A 20,550-nucleotide genomic window follows, 5' to 3' on the forward strand; every position below is an offset into this window, starting at 1 on the left:
TCTTCTTCCTAATAGGGCTTTTATTTTGAAATCTGGAACAGAAACTCACATGTGCATCCTTCTAGAAAACACACATTAGAATTATGCTTAAAACAAATGAAACAAAAAAAGTCTGTTTTTATGTCTGTATGATGCAATAGAGGCAAAATGTGAAGGTGCACTGCAGCAGGCAGGAAAAAGCCTTTGAACACACCCTTCATTTCACCCCCCCTCACCAGTGATAAGGAGGCTGTTACCATAGCAACCAGAACAAGTCTTGTGGGGGTCCAGCAGATGGGTTTGACCAGCAATGCCCTGCTCGGCAAACACCAGCGCTACCCTCCCTCACACACACACACACACACACACACACATGAACAAGTGCACGCCTGAAGTATCTACAAGCTAATCAAGCATGTAGCCTCATGAAAGAGACGTGTCCCCCTGCAGAGGAAACACATAATGTTGCTTTTTAAACAGGATTAGCGGGGGGCCCTGGCTCGCTAAATAGCTTCATTATCATCAAACAGCTGCAGCTAATTTCATCAGAGAATTGTCACCAGGATGCTCAACATACAGGCAAGAGAAAAAGAAAACAGTTTCAACAAAGAAAGAGTATTATCCTGAACTTTTCTCTCAAACTTTATCTTCTAGAGTTAATTCAGAGAAACAGGAATCCTAAATGTTAGCATAATCCTTTTTGAAATCCTTCCTCCCCTCTCTTCTCCCCTGCAGCGCTGCATGACGACAGGCGCACAGTGATCCCGGCTAATATCTGCTGCAGTGGGAAGACGTGAGGATCAGAGGAGAGCAAGACAAAAACGAAGAAGAGGAAGAAAGAAGAAGGAGGAGGAGAGCCCCACTGACACTCTAATACACGCTGGGTCGAACTGTCTGCGACTGAAAAATCTCAGCCCTGGGCTCAGTCAGAGGCGGGTCTGGTCCCAGCTGTTGCTAAGGAAGAAAAGCGGCGCGCCGACAGACACGTTGTGCTGATGCCGGTTTAGAATTGCATTGACCTGCTTTCAGCTGCTGTTTTGCCAATGTTGTGCTGCACTTCACACGTTGTCCTTATTAGGAAAGGGTGTCACAAACCTCAGCTGCTCACACAAACACCAGCTCAGGACACCTGATCCACATTCTGCAGAAACACATCTTTAATAAGAGGTGTGCTGCCTTTGTTTCAGGGTTAGGAGTCTAAAACAGTACGTCCAATCCCATTACATCTTGGCATTGATGTCTCAAATTGAACCTGCCAGCATGATCTCTCACAGAAAAGACGAGAAGGTGTGTCAGGAAGCCTGAGGCTTGTCTGACTCCAGGGGGGCCCCTCCACATTCCTCCTTTTTCTTTTGTTTTTCACCACGAATGAAGCCCCCCCTCCTCCCTTCGTTACTTAAGTCTACCTTTCAGCCGCTGCATCCCGTCTTCCCTACCAGCTCCACCCCTCCACCGTCCCTAATCCGACCTCACTTCCCATCCCCATCTGCGCCTCACCCTGCCACCAACCCCACCTCGATCTGGGTCAGCCATCACGCCTCTGTGGAGCGCCGCTCACATCGGAATGTCAGCATCCATTTACGATTGTAGGATCTCTGGCAGGCCGTCTCAGTAGGCCAACCTGGCCTTAATCCCCCTGTGAGAACACACTAATGTCTAAAAGTGTGTGTCAACCTTTCAGTTAGCGGTGACCAGCTTTGTTTCAGGTATAAAGTCTCATCTTTGTTGTGTATGAGCTTTCTTTTTCAGCATCAAACATCTTGTAAACAGAGTCTGTTGCTGTGTGTTGTCGTCCTGAATGACAGTCAAGGTTGCCATGACCTGTAATCAACCCAACATCCAGCAGCTTCCTCCACACCACACAGAGGATTATGTTTCGCTGACTCAGCAATGCATGATGGGGGATTGAAGCATAACGAGCTGCCGCAATGATGTGTGTAAACGGTGAACACCGGCAGAATGACTAGCCAGGCGTACACACACACAGAAGCATGCATATGCATAAGAGGTGCTGGATGTTTTCTTGACTTGCAGATTAAGTACCGTAATACAGGCAGTATAGGTGCACTGAGATTTGGTAAAGGAAACATGGCTGCTGAATTACAGCAATTCCATATGCTCTATCATTTGAAAAACAGTCTTTAAATAACTTCTTAAACAAACTGAGATTTAATTTTTACGCATAAAAGACGGTTTAAGGAACTTCATCTGAGTGCTCAGATTTACTCAAGCCTGCATGATGCTTCCTGGCTCTCACATCAGCCCCGCCCCACTCTGATGTCACTGTTCCCATGGTGATGTAGGAGGGGTCAGGGGAGGATGCTGGCATGACTTCGACCATGTTATGGATCCTGAAATAGGTCACCAGATCCTGCAGGCGCAGCCCCCAGGGGTCCGTCCCGTAGCTGCACTGACACAAATGTGAGCCGAGCCTTTTAAATTCATCGATACGCTGATGGCTGGTGTTCTGGTGATGTAATTTAAGGCTTTTAGACTGCTGCAAAGGCTGGTTTAGCCCTGTTTGATGGAAGAGATGATCTATTTTCAATAGACTTTAGAGAAAGAAACCCTTAAAACTCACACGACACACCAAAACAAACGCCCTGCCAAGTCAAACCTCGACACAAACATCCAAAAACCGAACCACACACAAACTAACTGACACCTCCCAGAGCTAAACCCAGACTGGAAGCAAACATATCGTTAACGCGACCTTAAAATAGACGCACAAACAGAAGAAACAACTCTACTGTACCACTGTCGCTCAAAATAAGATATCAGAATTCCCCTTTAACAAGCGTTTGGGGTTGATATCATTCTAGATATTTCTCTCTGTTTCTCTTTCCCACATGTTGCAGAGCATAATTCGGCCTCTATTACACATCCACAAAGAGCCAAGCTAATCATCTGGCTGAGTGCAGCCACTTAGATCTGACTCCCAGGGCCCCCGTGAGTCATGGGAACAGTGAGTGTGAAATGTCATGGAGAAGAAGGGGTGTACAGTGAACCGTCTGGCAGACGTCCAGACGTGCATGTTTGGTGCAGAAGAGGATCTCTAAAATGTTTCAAAGAACATGTGTTACCTACCTCAAAGTGCTACCTTCACTTATGGATGAAACAAAGGAGGGTCGGCGTAGACCTGCAGGAAAACAGAAGACGCTACGTGTTAGCATCATGGGGGACTTTTGCACCAGAAAATCCCAAATCCGTCTGTTAAATACAGCTGTTCGTGAGCGCTGCATGCACGCAGCTTTGCTCCGTCACCTGGAGCCTGCAATATTAATCCAAACCTCTGTGCGGCCATGTGTCTCCTTTAAGCCCCTGTGACAAGCTGTATACAACAACAGAGCCAAGGACAATCATCCTTTCAGAGCCGGTGCATGAGTGTGCATTCACATGTAAATCTCATTTTCCATGACAATGTTTTTCCCCGCGCTGCGAGTTATCACAAGGATGTGTCGTGCATTTTTGATTTACTTTGAACTGATTTTAAGAGAACAAAGCGAGGTTAACCATCTCTGCTTTTTGTCCGGTTATGCTAAATCACGAAGAAGACTCCAAATGTTGAATTTTCTGAAACAAAAGGTGAGGAGGAGATCAGTTGGGCTGCTTCCAAGACAACCAAGGAGAGGATTCTTTTTTAAAACAAGTGATAAGAAGTGTCATCTGCTCTGCTAGGGAGCTGTTTTTGAGATTTTGTCAAATTCTTGGATTGGTGCGTTGGTGGCGAGCCAGAGGATGAGTTAAGGCTTAAGTCAGCCATGAAGAAAGACAGATTTGCGCATAGGTTTAGCCAACTTTTGAGAGTGTAAGGAGGTAAAACAAAGAAAAACAGAGAATCCTGTTGATATTAAAACAGTGTGAAGGGACGGTCAATAGGATTCTGGCGCCAAAACACGGACAGGACAGGAAGGAGGCTGATTTATTACAGAGGAGGGAAACAAGTCACAGAATCTGTTCAAACCTGAACTGCTGAAAACAAAAACTTCTTCACCAGCCTGATCTCGTGGTCATGCTTTTCACATTAACTTGTTTTCATAACTGCGCTTACATGCTTTTAATTTAACTTCACAGAATTCTTCTTGTGTATTGTTATCATTATCTAATTATCATCGTTTTTTTCTCCCCCTGCACAAAAAAAACATGTTTTTCTCGTCTTCTTTAAAGGACAGCTTTTCAAATATTCTGTGACATTGCTTACAGGAAGGAGGCTGGAGTATCAGGAAGGAATGGAAAAAGAAAAACGTCTGAAAGGACAAAGAGAAGGGAAAGAAGTCAGGGTGCCAAAATGCTGGTTTTGGCTGCTTTGATGCTTTTCAAAACCTCATTAAAGCTTTGGCAACAAAATGTTACTCTGCAGAGGCTGTTAACCATAATGTTAGTTTTAAGAGTATTACAGGTGGTTAAGCTTTTTAAAACCACTAACACTTCAAATTTGGAGGATGATACTTAACAAGACGGCTGAGCGTACTGTTCCTTTAAATGTAAGAGAATAATGTAACAGGGTAAAACGTGTCAAAAAAATTGAACGTGTCAACTTTTTTCTCATCACATTTTTTTCCAATGACGCAATTCAAACAAAACTTCTACCAGACATTGGTATTAACTCAAATAATCCAAACATGAAAAGAAATCATGACATTCAAATCCATAAATAATGATTATGGTGAATTAAGTATGATAACACAGGAAAAAAGTATTGAACACACCATGGAAAGGCTGTATACTTTGGCAAGAAAATGCACCATACCACCTGAAATCTGTCAGTAATTATTACTCCAACTTCCAATTAGTGCAAAACAGCATCAGCTGGGCTAGAGCAAATTGATGGTCCTATAAAAAAGGTGTTTTTTTCACCAAGCAGTTAAATACCACACACCTCATGATGGGTAAAGGCAAAGAGCTCTCTGAAGACATTCACAACCTGATCGTTGCTCAGCATCAGAATGGAACTGGTTACAGACTTATATCAAAGCACCTGAATATTCCAGTCAGCACCGTTGGGGCCATTATTCACAAGTGGAAGAAGCACCACCTTACCATCAACAGGCCACGCACAGGAGCTACTTACAAGATTTCTGACCAGGGAGTCAGAAAAATAGTCAGAAGAGCATTTAACGAGCCAAGGACCACCCTGAAAGTGCTCCAGAAAGAGGCAGCAGGTATAATTGTTACAGAGAAAACATCTGTCAGTCAATCACCTGACTTAAATCCAATTGAACATTTGTGGAAGGAACTGAAGAAAAGGGTTCACCAGAGGGCACCAAAGAATATTCCAGATTTAAAGACAATCTGAGCAGAGGAATGGGCCAAAATCACACCTGAGCAGTGTGGGCCTTTAGTTCAAACATACAAGAAGCTTCTGGAAGCTGTCACTGCAAACAAAGGCTTCTCCACTAAGTATTAGATGAGTCTCCATTAGCGTGTTCGATACTTTTTTTCCTGTGTTATCGTACTTAATTTCACATAATCATTATTTATGGACCTGAACGTTGTGATTTCTTTCCATGTGCAGATTATTTGAGTTAATACCAATGTCTGGTAGAAATTTTGTTTGAATTGCATCTTTGGAAATAAATGTGATGAGAAAAAAGTGGACGCATTCAGTACTTATTTTCCCCTCTGTATGTCAAAGAGGAAGGAAGAAAATGCTTGACATTACGGACCGAGCGATGGGAGAAGGAAGAAAATGATAAAAAAAACAAAGAGGGAGCAAAATAAGGTCAGACAGGCTGTAATATCTCTTCTCGGGGCCTGTCAGGGAAGTTTAGCTTAGAAAAACAAAGCGACAAGAAGAGAGGGTGCAAAAATAAAGCAGTGTGACAGAAATAGACTCTTAACAACCGCAGTAAATAACTCTGCTCTCACACAGCATGTGGTCTTCTTATTACGAGCTGTACTCCATTTTTGTATCGCTCATTAAAAAGTCGTTAACAACTCGTGATCCAAAACAAGAAAGTGAAGCGAATCAGCTCCATAATGGATTAATTTTTTGACTCATCATGTGACGTCTCTGCTGAGTGAGGCGACCAGATGATGCGCTCTTTTCGCCTGACCTGGAGGAGGAAGAGGAGGAGGAAGGGGCCAAATGGGTCGAGCAGAAAGCAGACAGAAAAGATGAAGAGGAGAAAAAGTCAACGAATATTAGAAGGAGGGTAAGGAGGTCAAAGACTGACCTAATCCACAGATTAGGGCGAGTCAAACAGGAAATGAATCCTAATCTCAAGGATGGGTTAAAAAGGCTGATAAACCCTCCTAAACTTTGCAGAAATGAGCAAAGAGACGTGGGAGATAAAGCGGAACATCATGGAAAGATTTTTGGAGTATAATCGGGTTCTGTGATATTGAGCAGCTCTCTCTGCATTAGAGGCAATCCTTTAATTCTGCCGTATTGATCTCATCCTGCTCATCCTGCAGGACTTTTACCGAGCAAATCTCAATATCAATCATTTTCAAAGCTTCAAAAGAAGGAGGAAGACAACACATCACAGACGAATCAATCGATTCTCAGAAGGTTGGATGGATTTAAGCGCTAAAAAACCTCAGCTGCTTAAAGTGACGCCAAACGAGGAATCTTGGAATAAAATCCACAAATATCTGCGTTTCAGCTCCGTCTCTTACACCAGTTGATCATTCACATTTCAGACGTGGTGTTAAGCGTTTGTCTCCTCGTCCTTTCAGTGACTAATGGCGTCTGTGATTCACTCCATCGTTTTGAATCACGACTCGCCGTCGAGGCCTGAGCTCCTTTGTTCTGCAGAGGTCTCCACGGCAATCTCACAGGTGGACAGAGGAAGAGAGCTGGGTTTCAACGCGACGATTTGTTCAGACAAGGACAGAGAGGGCTGCTAATGAGCCAGACTCTGCAGGGAGAGGGGAGATAATAGACTCACCACAGATGTGAAAGGAGCAACAGTTGCTTTTCTGCAGTGAAATATCAAAATGAGTGAGGATAGTGCATTAGCTTTGCACATATTCTACAAGCTCCAACAGATGCCAACTTCTCCTCGCAGCGTTATGTAAACCAGGCAGGACCAGGTGCAGGTTTTTAAGCCCTGAAGGCAACAGCTGCTCCCAGAAAGTGGAGACAGGTGGGAAAACTGGTCCGTGTTCATATGCATGCATATATGTGCAAATCCATCAATCAACAAGCCTGCAGGGTCAAGTTTTCACAGCTCTCCAAGACTTTTACACTCAAGAATCTCTGAGTCCACTAAGCTCCTTTTGGTTGTTCAGATTTACGCCCTGTTTTCAGCTGCGAGTGTCTCATTATTTTGACATCCAGCTGCACAGCCGTCCAGTATCACTTCTCAGCAGACACTTGAGGGCGTCCTGTCAAAGTCGACTCCACTGAATGTCCCTCTTTGCTACAGTTTTCCTCATTGAATAACCTTCATTACTTATTCTTTGCTGATAGGTATTTCATCCTCCAGATGCAGTTACAGAAGGCAGTTTGAAACAAAAGCCGCCTTTCTAGGACTTGGAACAAGAGGCGATGCTGACCCTTCAACAATGCCCCTCCTTCCCACTGCTTTTGGCCTGGAAGCACCTCAACAGTTGGCGAACTGACTGCAACGGTAGCCCCCGTGCCTGACACGACCTCGCTTTGAGGGGAAAAGAGGGGGGAGATGGGACAATCGTGACCCCAAGAATGAGGACACAGAGGGCGCATGTGCCCCCTCTACCCCAACCCTCCTCCTCCTCTTCCTGTGCCATGGCATGTCATCGAAAACTGGTTCCCAGGAAAGGACAGCTCGCCTTGGAGCTGCCCTACGCAGGCAGAGAGGGGAGGGTGGAGGTGAAGTGGGGGGCACGTCACTGTGGATGTGACAGACATCCTGGTGGCTTCTGGCAGAGTGTCAAAGAGAGAACGACAGATCTTAGTGGAGCCAGAAATCTTTTAGATAATCTTCCATGTTAACTCGTCCATCTCTCTACAGCTCCACCCAGCCAAGCCTTCAGCAAACTTGTCACAAACAGATACGCTGACAGGCAGCAGTGCGTCCTGCGGTCTCGCTTGGCTTGATGTCACTCCCCACGAAGAAACCACAAACAATCTGTTGGCTACAACTCACCGACTGCTGAAACAGCCAGCACAGCTCTGGCCTCCACCTCTAAAAATATCACGATATGGGCTAACAGTCCGTAGTAACATGCCAGAATGTGATGATGGTGTGATTGACAACAGAGGTTTGTCTGGCGTTTCAGCTGAGCCTCTCAGCACACTAGATTGATCCCCTACTACTCATGGTTCAGGTCATCACTTAAAGTTATAATCCAGTTTGTAGCAAAATAAATATTTCCATTAAAGGGGAAAAACATAAGGTAGTCCTGTCGGTGTCTTATATGTACGTTAGAAGTCTCTGACCATTTTTGAAGAGTTGCATTCAGGGTAGGGATGGGTACCTTTCACATTTGAAACGATACGTTACTGGTACCCGGTACCTGGCAATCGGTACCGGTACTCAACGATACAAATTTTCGGTACTTTTTTGTGTCTATGTGGTAAAAAACATCAATTTGTTTGATGATGAAATAGATTTTTTTTCAATTATACATATTTATCCTTCAATATATAACTCTGCAATACTGTGTTCATGTCCAGCATGGAAAATCGCCTACTCTTCCACTCCCTCACAGTCACAAGGATGTGTTCAGGTACCTAAATATGGTACCTTTTGGTTTTACGTGAATCGGTACCCAGTAGTTTTGACAGAATGCGGTCAGTACCTATAAAGTACCTAATTCGGTACCCATCCCTAGTTCAGGGTAGCCTCTGATTTTAGCGTTTTCTGTGTTATCATGCTAAAAGTTACCCACCATTTAGGGTTTGCTGAAAACCGTGAAAGGCGCAGAATTTTTTTCAACTAAATTTAGCAAGCAAATGTTCTGAGAAGACATGAAATTCAAAGCGATGTTGATGAAATTCTACCGTCTCCGGCGTCATGTTAAGACATGTTTCCAGCTTCGTATGTGATACATTCAGGTACCCTCGGAAATTTGAGAATCTGACGATAACTCTAGAGGTAGACCGATATATCGGCCGGCTGATATATCGGCACAAAAATGTGATAAATATATATTTATTTAACAATCGGCCTGAATATCAAATTGGAAAAATCGGCCATGCATATCGGCATCGGCTGCCCAAATTTGGAAAGCATTGGCATCGGCATCGGGCCCCAAAAAACCCATATCGGTCGACCTCTAGATTACTCCACTGTATTCGGTTTTGGATTGGACAAATGGCTAATAAATTCCAGTTGTTTAAAAATTAGTTGTATTTTGATGCCGCTGACGAGTTTGGGATCCAAACTATCTCACTTCTTCAGCAAAGTTTATCTCCGAACCATAAAATCAGATCGGGACCTGGTATTGGCCGATACTTAATATTAAAAAACACTGATCAAGACATCCCTAATCAGGATTGTTTCTACTCGAGCTGATACTCAACACGTCTCAGGGGTTTGCATTTCCCCACAGCAGCTCTGCTCTCTGAGGGTGAACTGTGCCCATCCTCCTGGCTGAATAATCAGTGATGTCTAGACGAGGTACGTCACGAAGACTCCAGGTCACCAGAGCATTCTGTTGTTTAAAATCTCAGCAGTGCAAGCGTAGAGTGATTGGAAGGTGAGGAAATGAAGGCTTGAGCTGCGTCCTACCTGCCGGGGAAGGGCAGTCACTCCAGCGTCTTCTCGTCTGCGAAGAGGGCTCAAGGGGAGGGCACGGCAGCGGCTTCTGCGGAGGAGACAAAAAGCGATTGAGATGGAGACAGAAGGAAGCAGAGGATGCTTTTCTGCACACACACACACACACACACACTGAACCCAGCGGCATGCTGCCTCACAAAAATACTCCACCCCTCCCTCCTCTTGCCTTGCACCAGCACTGCAACCAAACCAGTGCCTCTAACACACTGGGAAAGCTCTGGAAAAGGGGGGATGGGAGGAAGAAGTGTGTGTATGTTTGTGTTCATGTGCCAGTCTCATTATGGAGAAGCATCCTTGAGAGAGATGAGCTCCATAGAGCTTCATATTCCATTCACCTATGAGTGTTTTTGATGCGTTACAACTCAGCTCTTTTGTTCCACTGCAGAAATAATGAATGCATGACACATTTCAACAAACGAGGGGTGCTGGGCTTGCCCCTGCGCTGAATAATTGCTCTGTCCTCGTGCTCATTTGCAGGCATGGCCTACTGCAGCGGTAGCCCTGAAACAAAGGCAGAAAGAGGGGAAAAGAGGGGGAAAGAGGGTCTGAGAGAGAGGCTGCAGAAGCCAGACGAGCGGTAGCACTCACTGACGGCCCAGAGCCTAATTCCCCGGCCTCAAACCACATGAAATGAAATATATTTATAGACCGGAGGCTCACAATGATTCCTGTGTTTAGCTATCCGTCAGACAAAGTACAACAGTTGTCAGAGCTGTGAATAAATACGAGAATTTAGAGCCGAGGAGATGAGGAAGCGAATGAATGAGCGTAAGCTTGAACAGCTGGATAAATTAACATGTATTTGGATTATGTGGCTTTAAGGGGAGTTTGGTTTTTATCCTTGTACTTTGTAATCACTCCTCTGCTCCAGACTTGCCATAAAGTTTTACCTTCACAGAATAAATCTCAAATAAAGGTCTTCTGAGTCCATCCTTCGAAAGAGACATTAATGAGCACATGAAAACATCCAGTCTGACCAGGCCGCCGCTCGGATACACTCCCTAACATGATCGCCAAACCCCGCAGAGACCTTTGAGGCTGACTCACAAAGGACGCAGTCATACGCTGCTGGAAACCACTTCAGAAATTAAAGGAAAAGACGGGGAAGAGTAAGCCAGCCGTGCTGCTTCCATCCCACATCGCATCCTCTCCCAGTCCCACCATTAGCTCGTCGCAGCTTGTTCGAAGGGTCTGAAAAAGCCATTAGAGCAAAGACTGTAATCAACCTGTCAGTAAAGACGACCGATTGAGACATCTGAAGCATCAACTGAGTCACATTTATTCTATCAATTTGAGGCAGAGCAAGAAATAATCAGAGTTTAATTTGTGGTGAAAGAAAATGAAGAGGAAGAGGAGGGGAAGAGGCGCAGACAGTCCTGTCATCACCAGCCGTCTTTAGGGAGGCCTTTTGCCAGGCTTGATTAGACGACGAGGTCTGGGTTGAGGCTGCAGAGCCAGCTAGCAGAGACGCTAACGTTTAATCTCCCTTCAGCTTGTCTGCTGCCAGAAAGCAGCTGCTAGTCCGGCTAACGCCAGGTCTCCACCAGTGAGCTGACAACAGACACAGCAGCAGGCTGGACTGGCAGATCATGTTTGGACACAGACAGAGGTGAATAATTCTCCAAATCGTGAAGAAAGATTTGATAGTCCAATCAGAGGCTACACTTTGTTTTCCCAACATCTTCTCCTGGGTCAAAACAAAACCTGACATTTAATCCCATATTCAAAAGGTAGGTCAATCTCATTGCTGCGTTGGAATTGGTCATCGTGGGTCAACCGCTGATGCCGCTGCTTGTTCCCCGCACCAGCAAAGACAGGGGGCGCCGCCAACTCGCCATGATCAGGATTAGCCCAATGGATCATCGAAAAGCTGGGGTGTAATCTGCCGGGACGGCCTCATCCTGATTTGGATGGGAGAAAAAAAATGTGGTGTTTTGTGCAGAACCACATTTCAAGGCAGCACAACACAAGGAGAAAAAGAGGCTCCTGTGTCTTCCTTAGGAGGAAGGATAACAAATTAGGCAGAAAATTGCTTCTGCGGGGAAAGCGGTCAGTGACTAATACAGAAGTTTATGTCGCTCATTACACTGATGCTCTCCTCTGTGTCATCACAACCAAAGCTGTCACCTCTAAGCATGACTCAAGCTTTTTTAAAAACGCAGCATTAGCACAAACCGGCTTTCACTGAGCGGGCACATTTACTGCAGGTGCTTGAGAGCAAAAACAACAACCGGTGGCTTCTGCACCGTCTGGTTAAAGTGTCGTTAAAGCTGTTATCCCAGCCGCTGCTTTAGCACCAAACCATAAAACTTGACCTTCTCTGCGTTTACAAGAAAGCAGAGAGGAGTTGGTATGAACGATATATTGATTAAAGATTAGGGTTAGTGCTTCGGGGACATGAAGTTAGCCGTGCACTCAATGCCATGTTAATACTTTCACCCAGACATGGACCTCGTAATCTGTCCCCCTGGCAGACGCACGCTAATGACTAAGGAGTGGATCACAACCGCAGCACCCACAGGATTCACAAGAGCGATCTTCAGGGGGAGTCGTCCAACGGATTCACACAACAACTGCTCCACTTGGCTTGGGAAGTGAGAGCGCTGTGCTTGTTTTTCTGTTTGCTTTCAACATGTGAGGAAATGAGTGACGACTGTCTTCACTGCCAACAAAGACGACACTTTTTCCAGATCATTTCTTCTTCTTACTTTCCTGGATCTTAAAATCTGTGATGCATCTATTAAGCACAAGCTATTTGAGGACTCTGTAGTGAAAGGTCAAAGGTCAGACTCTCAAAGCTGCTAGACTATACACAGGAGCTGATCCTCTCCTTCTCGTTAGAGCCATGTGCATATAACACTTGAGCACTTTGTCCTGTTCAACCTGCTCATCAGGTCACAAAAACAAACATCAGGACACCAGACATACAAAGTTATCAGGAGTTATCAGAACCTCAGAGGCAGCTTTTAAAACACTTATCTTACGCAACAAGCCATCACGTTATTCTTGGTATCAGTGCAAAAATATCCATAACCTTCATCCCTCGCTGCTAATCCGTTCCTCACACGTGGAAATCATCCCAGCGGCTCCTCCGCTCCCAGACGAGAAACCAGTGATCCTCTCACTGACACTGGTGATTCAGTCGACTCAGCTCAGCTCGAGGATTTGGCGTGAGGAGATTAGCTCGTTCATAAACTTGTCAACACTTTCTCCTCGCTGACAAGTCTGTGCAAACACAGACGAGCGCGGAAAATCAATAGTCGAGTATTTTTTTTAACTGCAAAGAAGATGTGTTTGTCTGGTGTGTATTTTTTTTTAACTCACCTTACTATTTCAGGTAAGTAAGACCTGATACGTATAATAACTAAACTTGGTAATTGGAAGTTTGATTATTTGTGTTACCAGTTCTTTATTAGTGTTATTTTTTTTTCACTAAATTGAGTGTAATGTTGTGATTTCACCAAAAAATGATGTGGGCAGTGTCCCTTTTTTATTTGGCTAAGAAGTCAAAGTTAAAAGAAAAAAAAAAGAAGAATCATGGGTCTAAAAGGCAGAAATGTAACGTCCACATTAGGGATAGACCGATTATTGGCGGGGCCAATATTTGCCATTTTGAAGCATATCGGCATCCCCCTTTTTTTTAATCAGACAGCCGATAAGAAACAAATTTAAAACTGTGTTGTTGCAGTTTTGATGCTTCGCTGCTCACTGTCCCACCCACAATCAGTATCATCTGATTGGTTACAAGCAGAGCCATGGCTTGGGTAACAGCCAATCAGCAGTGCAGTTATTACAGTTATTGCAGTTACTTTGAAACTTTGGAAAACTTTATTTACTGTAGAAAACTTTAATTTAACTTTATAAAACATGCTGCTAGGCTTGGGAGCTGTTTAATAAACTCATGCTTAAAGGTATTTGAATGAAGCAAACTGCAAATAAATATCGGCTTCAAATCTCGGTATTGGCCCGGAAAAATCCATATCGGTCTATGCTTAGTCCACATATCCGGACGCTGGGTCTTCAGAGGTTAAAACACCGGACTTTACATGACTCCAAACACTATTACCCAACAGCCCAGCTGTGATTGCATCCTGAGAAAAGCACTTGAGTGCATAAACACATAAGTGGTTTCTGAAATGCAGCGTTCCTTGTTCGCAAACTGCCACGAGCAGCTCTGTGCCAACAGGCCTGAAAACAACCACGTGAGGAGAGTCAAGTCCAGCGCTGTGGGCTACAGCTGGACCTCCTCGGACAGATATTAACTCTGATGGATCCAGAGTAATCCTTCCTTTCTACCTCCCAGCACGACGGCCTCTCTGGGGTGCATATTTTCTCATTACTCACATTCTTATGCATGTATACAACCTGAAGACTCTCCTCCTCTCTCATGCTGTCAGGGTAAAGATAGCCAGTGTGTGTGTGTGTGTGTGTGTGTGTGTTCTTGGACTGTCATTCCTCCCTATAAGCAGAACACAGGAAATTCCTCAAATGTGAAATATGCCTCTGAGAGGCCCGTTTAAAGCAGCGACGTGATTCCAAGGGAAAGAAACAGACAGGAAGTGGAGCTGCAGTGTGTGTCTAGTGTGTGTGCGTGTTTTACTGCAGGGGGAAGGGGGAATTCAGGGGTGAGAACTCAACAGTCGACTGTTTTTATGGACTTAAATAAATTTGCGCCTGTCTGAGGGCGTGTGCTGGCTGTACTGTACAGAGCATGGCAGAGGAGCGCGTACGCTCCGGCTCGCGTGCGCCTGGCTTTACGCTAACCACAGGGTGTAGCCGCTTGCTTTTTGAAGTCATCCCTACACCCTGGGCTGAACTCAAACAGGCTACCGTACAGGATGGCATATGGCTCCATGGAAAAAACACAACATTTAGACTGTGAGGGGAAACTTTCCTCTCCTTCTGCTCCACATTGTAAATCTTCACTGCTGCACTGAACGCTAAAGATGGCAGTTATTGGTTTCATCACTTACTGTAAAAACTGTGAGAAAATAAACAAAACACTTCTTTGTTGTCTCCAATATCTGGCCCTAATTTAATTGGCTCCACAAGCTGCTACTGTTACTTGAAGAAACCTCACCCTCAGGTGCTTGTTCTCTTTTTTGTTCCTCTGCTGGATTTCACGATCCTTATCTGCAGCTGCAGGGTGTCTGAGCGGAGCAAAGCAAACAAATTATTCATGGAGTAAAGCAGAGATTTCAAAGGTCGAGGATGATGCACTCACGCCTACAGAGTGCAGAATTAAATGAGAATAGAAAAATAGATCTAAGTGCGCGAGGAGTGATATATAAATCCTATTACTGTGCTCCCTTGCTGTTTCATGTACTCCTCGTGTTGTTTTTTAATAACGTTATATTTCAGCAGATGACTCAACTGGCAGGTCAAGGCGGTGATGTGCAGCAGGGATGTCCCTTGTCGTGAAGCCACTTCCTGTTGATGGGAGATCAACATGCCATCTGCTCTAAATTAGCACCTACACAGGGAGCACTGTGATCTGGGCATCCGTGGTCAGACGTTAGGGTTTAAGGTCCTGAGGCTCCTGGAGAGCAGACTAATGACAAAACAGTAGCACAGGAAGAGCTAAAATTTAGCATCAATGTTAAAAATTGGGGAATACTTGTGCGCAACAAGTGGGTTGTGTCTCCAGAGAGCGGAGAAGAAGCAGCCTGTTGAGTCACCGTGGCGTTCACGCTTGGACGAGAGGACACACGTGTCACTGAGACTGAGTGAAGAGCGGAAGTTTCTGGAAGTCATCACACAGAGAGGCAGGGACGGAGGGAGGAGGGGTGCAGCTGCAGACTTTTACTGCAGTGGAGGGAGATGCACACAAATCCACACACATACTGCAAGCATGCTAAAAGGACATCAGCACAGCCAACATCCTGGTGAGCCCAGTCCGCACACATGCAGTTCGACTCCACCAAGTATAAACACCAATAAATGACAAACAAAGGAAGACAAACACATCCCTGAGCTGGAGTCAACAGCTGTCAAGACTTATGGGGCGGCTCCGTTGTTCACGCGAGGCACGGGAAACCGCCCTGTCAGTAAAACATCCAAAACAAGCAGGCATCTCCTCCCATCTCCAAGAAGACGAAAAAAAAAGAGGATGAGTCATGATTTGAATCGCAGGAAAAAAAGATGATGTTGATTTTTGGCTTCTGTAAGCGGGGAAATCTACAAGCAAGCAACACCCTCATGATAAATGCACCAGGACGTGTGATGTAACAGCTTTGTTTTAAGTGGAAACAAATCTTCACCTGCTACTAAAGATCCACACAAGCTATGCAGTACGCACACTCGTTAATTTTCCTGCAGTGCATCTTTTTGGTCACTTTATGCAAAAGTGGAGTCAGCTACTATATTTAAGCAGCTTTCCTCATTTTAATGTAGACCTACTGCAGCTTAAATACACACTGCTGCTGTATCATGAAGCAAGAAGCAAAATATAGGCTAGTTAAAATAAATATGGAATGTGGCTCTGCAGGGAAGGATGCAATGATAGACTTTAACTGGCCGTCAAGTTTTTATGAAATGCAAAATACCAGTGTTGCATTTGTTTTCTTCTCCTTTCCTGCACCGTTCTGTCACATTTTCTCCTCATCTTGTACTTATGTGGCGTTTAACGGCGTCATTTAGGGTTTACAGTATGAGGCGCTGGAAAGTGAGACATAACTGTTCAATCAACTTGCAAACAACCGAATGTGAAATCCCTCCATGTTTCCAGCGTTGACAGGAAGCTTTTCACCTTGAGGTTCTCTAAGTGCACGCTATTAGTGTAAGTGATACAGCAATACTGTGGTTAGAAGGAGGAGAAAGGGAGGAAGAGGAGGAGTGAGGAGGGAGGCAATAACACGAGGAGGCTCTTATTAAAAGAAGCAGGCGCATAAAGGAGGAGGTTTGTTGCCTGGGAGTGGATCCTGAGCGTGTTTCCATTAAGAAAAGTGAGCAGGCTGATGAATGAAGCTCCAGTTATGAAGTAGCTTCCCTGGGATAATGCACTGGAGCAATAATGACTGCCTCGACTTGAGGGGCTAACAGATGAGGTCATTCTTCATTAACTTCCTGCATGTTTGGAAAAGCAGCTCTCACAGATTTCGCGGCATGTTGAAGAAGTCTCACGCCGGAGTCCGACTGCTTTTGCGTGTTCAGACCTCAGACTGGTGTTCTGTCAGATTTCGCTACCTAAGCTTTTGGAATCGATTTATGCTGCAATGCAAATCATTAATTTTCACCTCAATACCACTGTGTTATTAAACCCAGCTAGTTTTGACGTGTTTTTAGCTTCACTTTAGGCTCATGTCCTTCTTGCTAAGGCTGAACGATTCTGGAAAAAAATCTAATTGCAATTTTTTTTGGGCTAGTATTGCAATCGCGATTTTTTGAGGGGTTGTTTATCTTCTAAATTATTCACTAAATACAAGCAATAAACTGTTCTATAGTATGACCAACACAACAAAGGATACTGTCAACATATAAACAAGTCTTTCCTGTATGCCAGGCTTCCATGTTATGAAGAAATTAGATGAACTGAAGTATGAATTGATATGAATAACATATCTTGATTTAGCTATTACAATCACAGTAGAAAACTGACTGATTGATTTAACTTCAAGCCTTGTAGACCTGTAATAAAATTATCATTGATAACCTTAAATAAAATCAGAGAAAGGAACAAAGCACTGCAGAAAAACAGGCCTGGTATGAACTATGAAATAAAGAATAAATATGAATTCTCACGTCTATGGGAGCAAAAACTTACGGGTAAAACACTAATGACGTAGAACGCACACGCAGAACCACAAAGTATCAATTTTCAATGGGTAGTAAAAACCTGACAGAAAGCCCCTATGCCTCGAACCTCAAACCTGTTGACTCCTGGTCTGGCTCTGCAGATTATGTCCGTTTATCGTCGAAAAAAAATACGAACTGATTTTGACAGGGTTTATTTTATTTTGCTCGCTTTGCTCTTAGCATCACAGCTTTCCTAGTTGAAATCTCCGAGTTATGGCCTGAAAGCTTTCCAGGCAAATTACGACTTTGGTTTGATTGGAAATTTTGATATGTAAACAAACCAACATGGAAGACATTATAAGCATAATTCCTAATCATTTCAATTGCCAAAGAAGCTGCAATTGAGTGAAACGGAGGAGGTAAAACAGCGCCTTAGGTAATAAAAGCTGATACTTGATATTTTACAGTATTTGTTGTTATATTGAAACATGTTTTGTGTTGATTTATGCACTGAAAACTAGCTAACGCCAGAGCAGCTGCCAGTGATACGCTAACATTAGCAGATGAATAACATTTGAGTGACTAGGCAGTGATGTGACATCACAAGTCGTAACTCAGAGTAGCTCTGGTACGAGTCGGGTAGGAAGTTATGAGTTTGACTAACGCTCCAGCGCACTTTCACGAGTTAAGGCCTTTCTCCTCCAAATGATGTCTTGGAAATCGTTGTTTTTGTAGTTTTTATATGTTTAGTGCTGGGACACAAAGACAACCAATGTTGAATGTTTTGGTTTGTGACTGTCAACAATGAATGTTCTGATTGGTTGGATGTGAACTTTGGAAAATTGACCTCAGTCCAACAAAATAAAAGCGACAATTTTGCTTAGTGAAAGAATTTTGTTGGTGTGAAAGCTTGCGTTAAAGAAACAGTAGGTTAAAAAAAAAAAAAAATCCTGCAACCTGACGGACCACCCTCATAGCGGAGACGTACTGGAGAAGCATCTGGCGTATTTGAGCCGTCACTCAACATTCTGTCACATAACAAAAAACCTGATCCACATCCAGTCCAGCTGGGTTGTATCAGAGAGTTTTGTCTACTAAAGCTGCTGAAGAGGGCGCTGTTCATGCAGTTGTGACAATGTTTTGTTTTCATGACACTGAGGTGACAGTTAACGATGAAGCAGAGTCAAACCAAACCCTGTTAGTGCAGGGTCAAACGTTTCAAAGCTGGAGTCACTAAAGTTGAAAGCTGGAAGAGTTTTGCTCAAATTGATGCAGATGTATAAATTACAGCTGTGAGTCACCGGTTATTTAAGTCCAGGGAAAGTGATGACGCAGCCAAAGAAAACCCCAAACGCAGCACAGGTAGGTTACCCTGTCAGAAAGGGACACCGAGCACAGCTTGTGCCAGTGCATCATCAGCATTCACAACACACCCTCTGCCCCTCTGCTGCAGAGTGACATCGTCTGGAAATGCGTCTGACTTTCACCTCGGCTCACGCAGAAAGAGGAGTTCACGGGGCTGAGATGGAGTGATACAGAGCAGGCGTAACCAGGCCCGGCTTTGTGTTGTCATTACTCAGATGTGGACGCAGATTAAAGCGCCTTGAATCTCCAGCTCCGTCCCTCTGCGGTTTACAATCGCAGCTGGTTCACATGTCTGTTGACGGGAATGCTGCCTGGCGCAGGAAATAGCTGGGCTGGAGAACATAGGAGCTAATGCAGATAAAACACAGCCTGCGTCTCTGGGTTTGAGACTCAGCAGAAATGAAGGAGTGATGAGAGCATGGGAGATAACAGCTGCTGGGAGAGGGACGGTTTGTTTTCCTGTTTGCATCAACTTATCTGCTGAGATTTCTTCTGATTTTTGGAAGTAAAAACATTTAAAAAGTGTGTATGATTAAAATGCCAAAATGTTACAATCAGAGCCATCAGCTCTCCTGGAAGAGTGGACACAACCAGCCACACTATGATATTCAGGAAAGTGTTAGCTTAAAAAAACAGGCTTCAAGTAAGAAGTGGAACTTCCAGCAGCCAAAATACACTCTCTTATGTCATTCTGAAGCTGCAAACCAAAGCATAATCCCACACAAGCCAGCTGAGGTGCAGCCACTCAGAAAAACAAGGCTGAGAAGCTTTCCCACTCAAACCGAGTGGGAGCCGAACTAAAACAATCCTGAACTTTCGTGTAAATCACGTCTGCCTCATTTGATCAGTTAGAAAACCGACGGGCACAAACAGCCGACGTCACCGCACTCACGGTGATTAACTCATCCGTCCGGAGGCCTCTTTGAGCAGCCGACGTGACGGGGTCACGCAGAAGAAGAGGTCTATTATGCCAGGGTCCATTGCCCAGGGATAAAGGCAGTAACTCCTTTGGGTGCTTTTGCAGCGTTCCCTGAGGATGACCCCTTGTTTGGTGAAGGACGAGAGGGAAAAGGGGGTGCAATGTGATTAGGGTGCAGAGGTGCCAATCAGCCTGGCAAAGCCCTCAAGGCACAGGACGCTCAGGGATTTTTCCTTCCTTGCTGCGACCACAGACAGGCAATGATCACATGCAGCCTTCCCTTGAGGTAAAAAGCAGATGGCGGGGGATTAGCATCTGAATGTGGACATGCAGATCCACGGGGGGTCTCTCTCCCATCCCGGATCCCCATAGGGGATAGGTGAGCTGAGGAAAAGAAGGCTTGGGAGCGACAAAATCAATAATTGGCAACCCACGGCGCTAGGACAAAGAGATGGCGTAAAGCTGGTGGCTTTACACAGCAGTGATCTCACAGGACAAACAGCTAATTAAAGACAGAGACTCCTCTATCACCACAAACTTTCTATGCAAAATCAAACGAACACAACACAGGAGACAGAAGCAGGAGATACAGCTCCTGTAGACATGACAGCGGCTGAGATAACATCAGGACACATGCTGGGCGACATAACTTTGAAGTTCAAGTCTGCAGAGTCGGACTAAACATGCTGGCGTCAACAAAGAACTCAGGGTTTGTCTTACGTAAGCCGTAAGGAAACATCACGGACTGTGCAAGATTTATCTCTTTGCTTTCAGGTATCCATGAAAAACGTCAACACTTGGTTTGCTGCTCCTTGGAGATCAAATGCTGAAATGCACAAGCTA

General features: G+C 44.6%; 1 protein-coding gene across 5 annotated transcripts in view; it reads right to left on the reverse strand.

The window, feature by feature from the left end:
- LOC141785906 (uncharacterized) overlaps window positions 1-20,550 on the reverse strand; it is a 40,278-nt gene that overhangs the window by 13,346 nt on the left and 6,382 nt on the right. For all 5 annotated transcript variants that reach the window (XM_074664511.1, XM_074664510.1, XM_074664509.1 and 2 more), the window contains exons 2-3: window positions 9,642-9,717; window positions 3,067-3,118 (exon numbers count right to left, since the gene is read on the reverse strand). The gene's annotated coding sequence lies outside the window, so the exon portion shown is untranslated. The remainder of the gene's footprint in view (window positions 1-3,066; window positions 3,119-9,641; window positions 9,718-20,550) is intronic.

Source organism: Halichoeres trimaculatus, unplaced genomic scaffold (assembly GCF_033239565.1).
Source record: "Halichoeres trimaculatus isolate MK-OKI-2021-1 unplaced genomic scaffold, fHalTri1.1 fHalTri1_scaffold_24, whole genome shotgun sequence".
Classification (NCBI taxonomy): domain Eukaryota; kingdom Metazoa; phylum Chordata; class Actinopteri; order Labriformes; family Labridae; genus Halichoeres; species Halichoeres trimaculatus.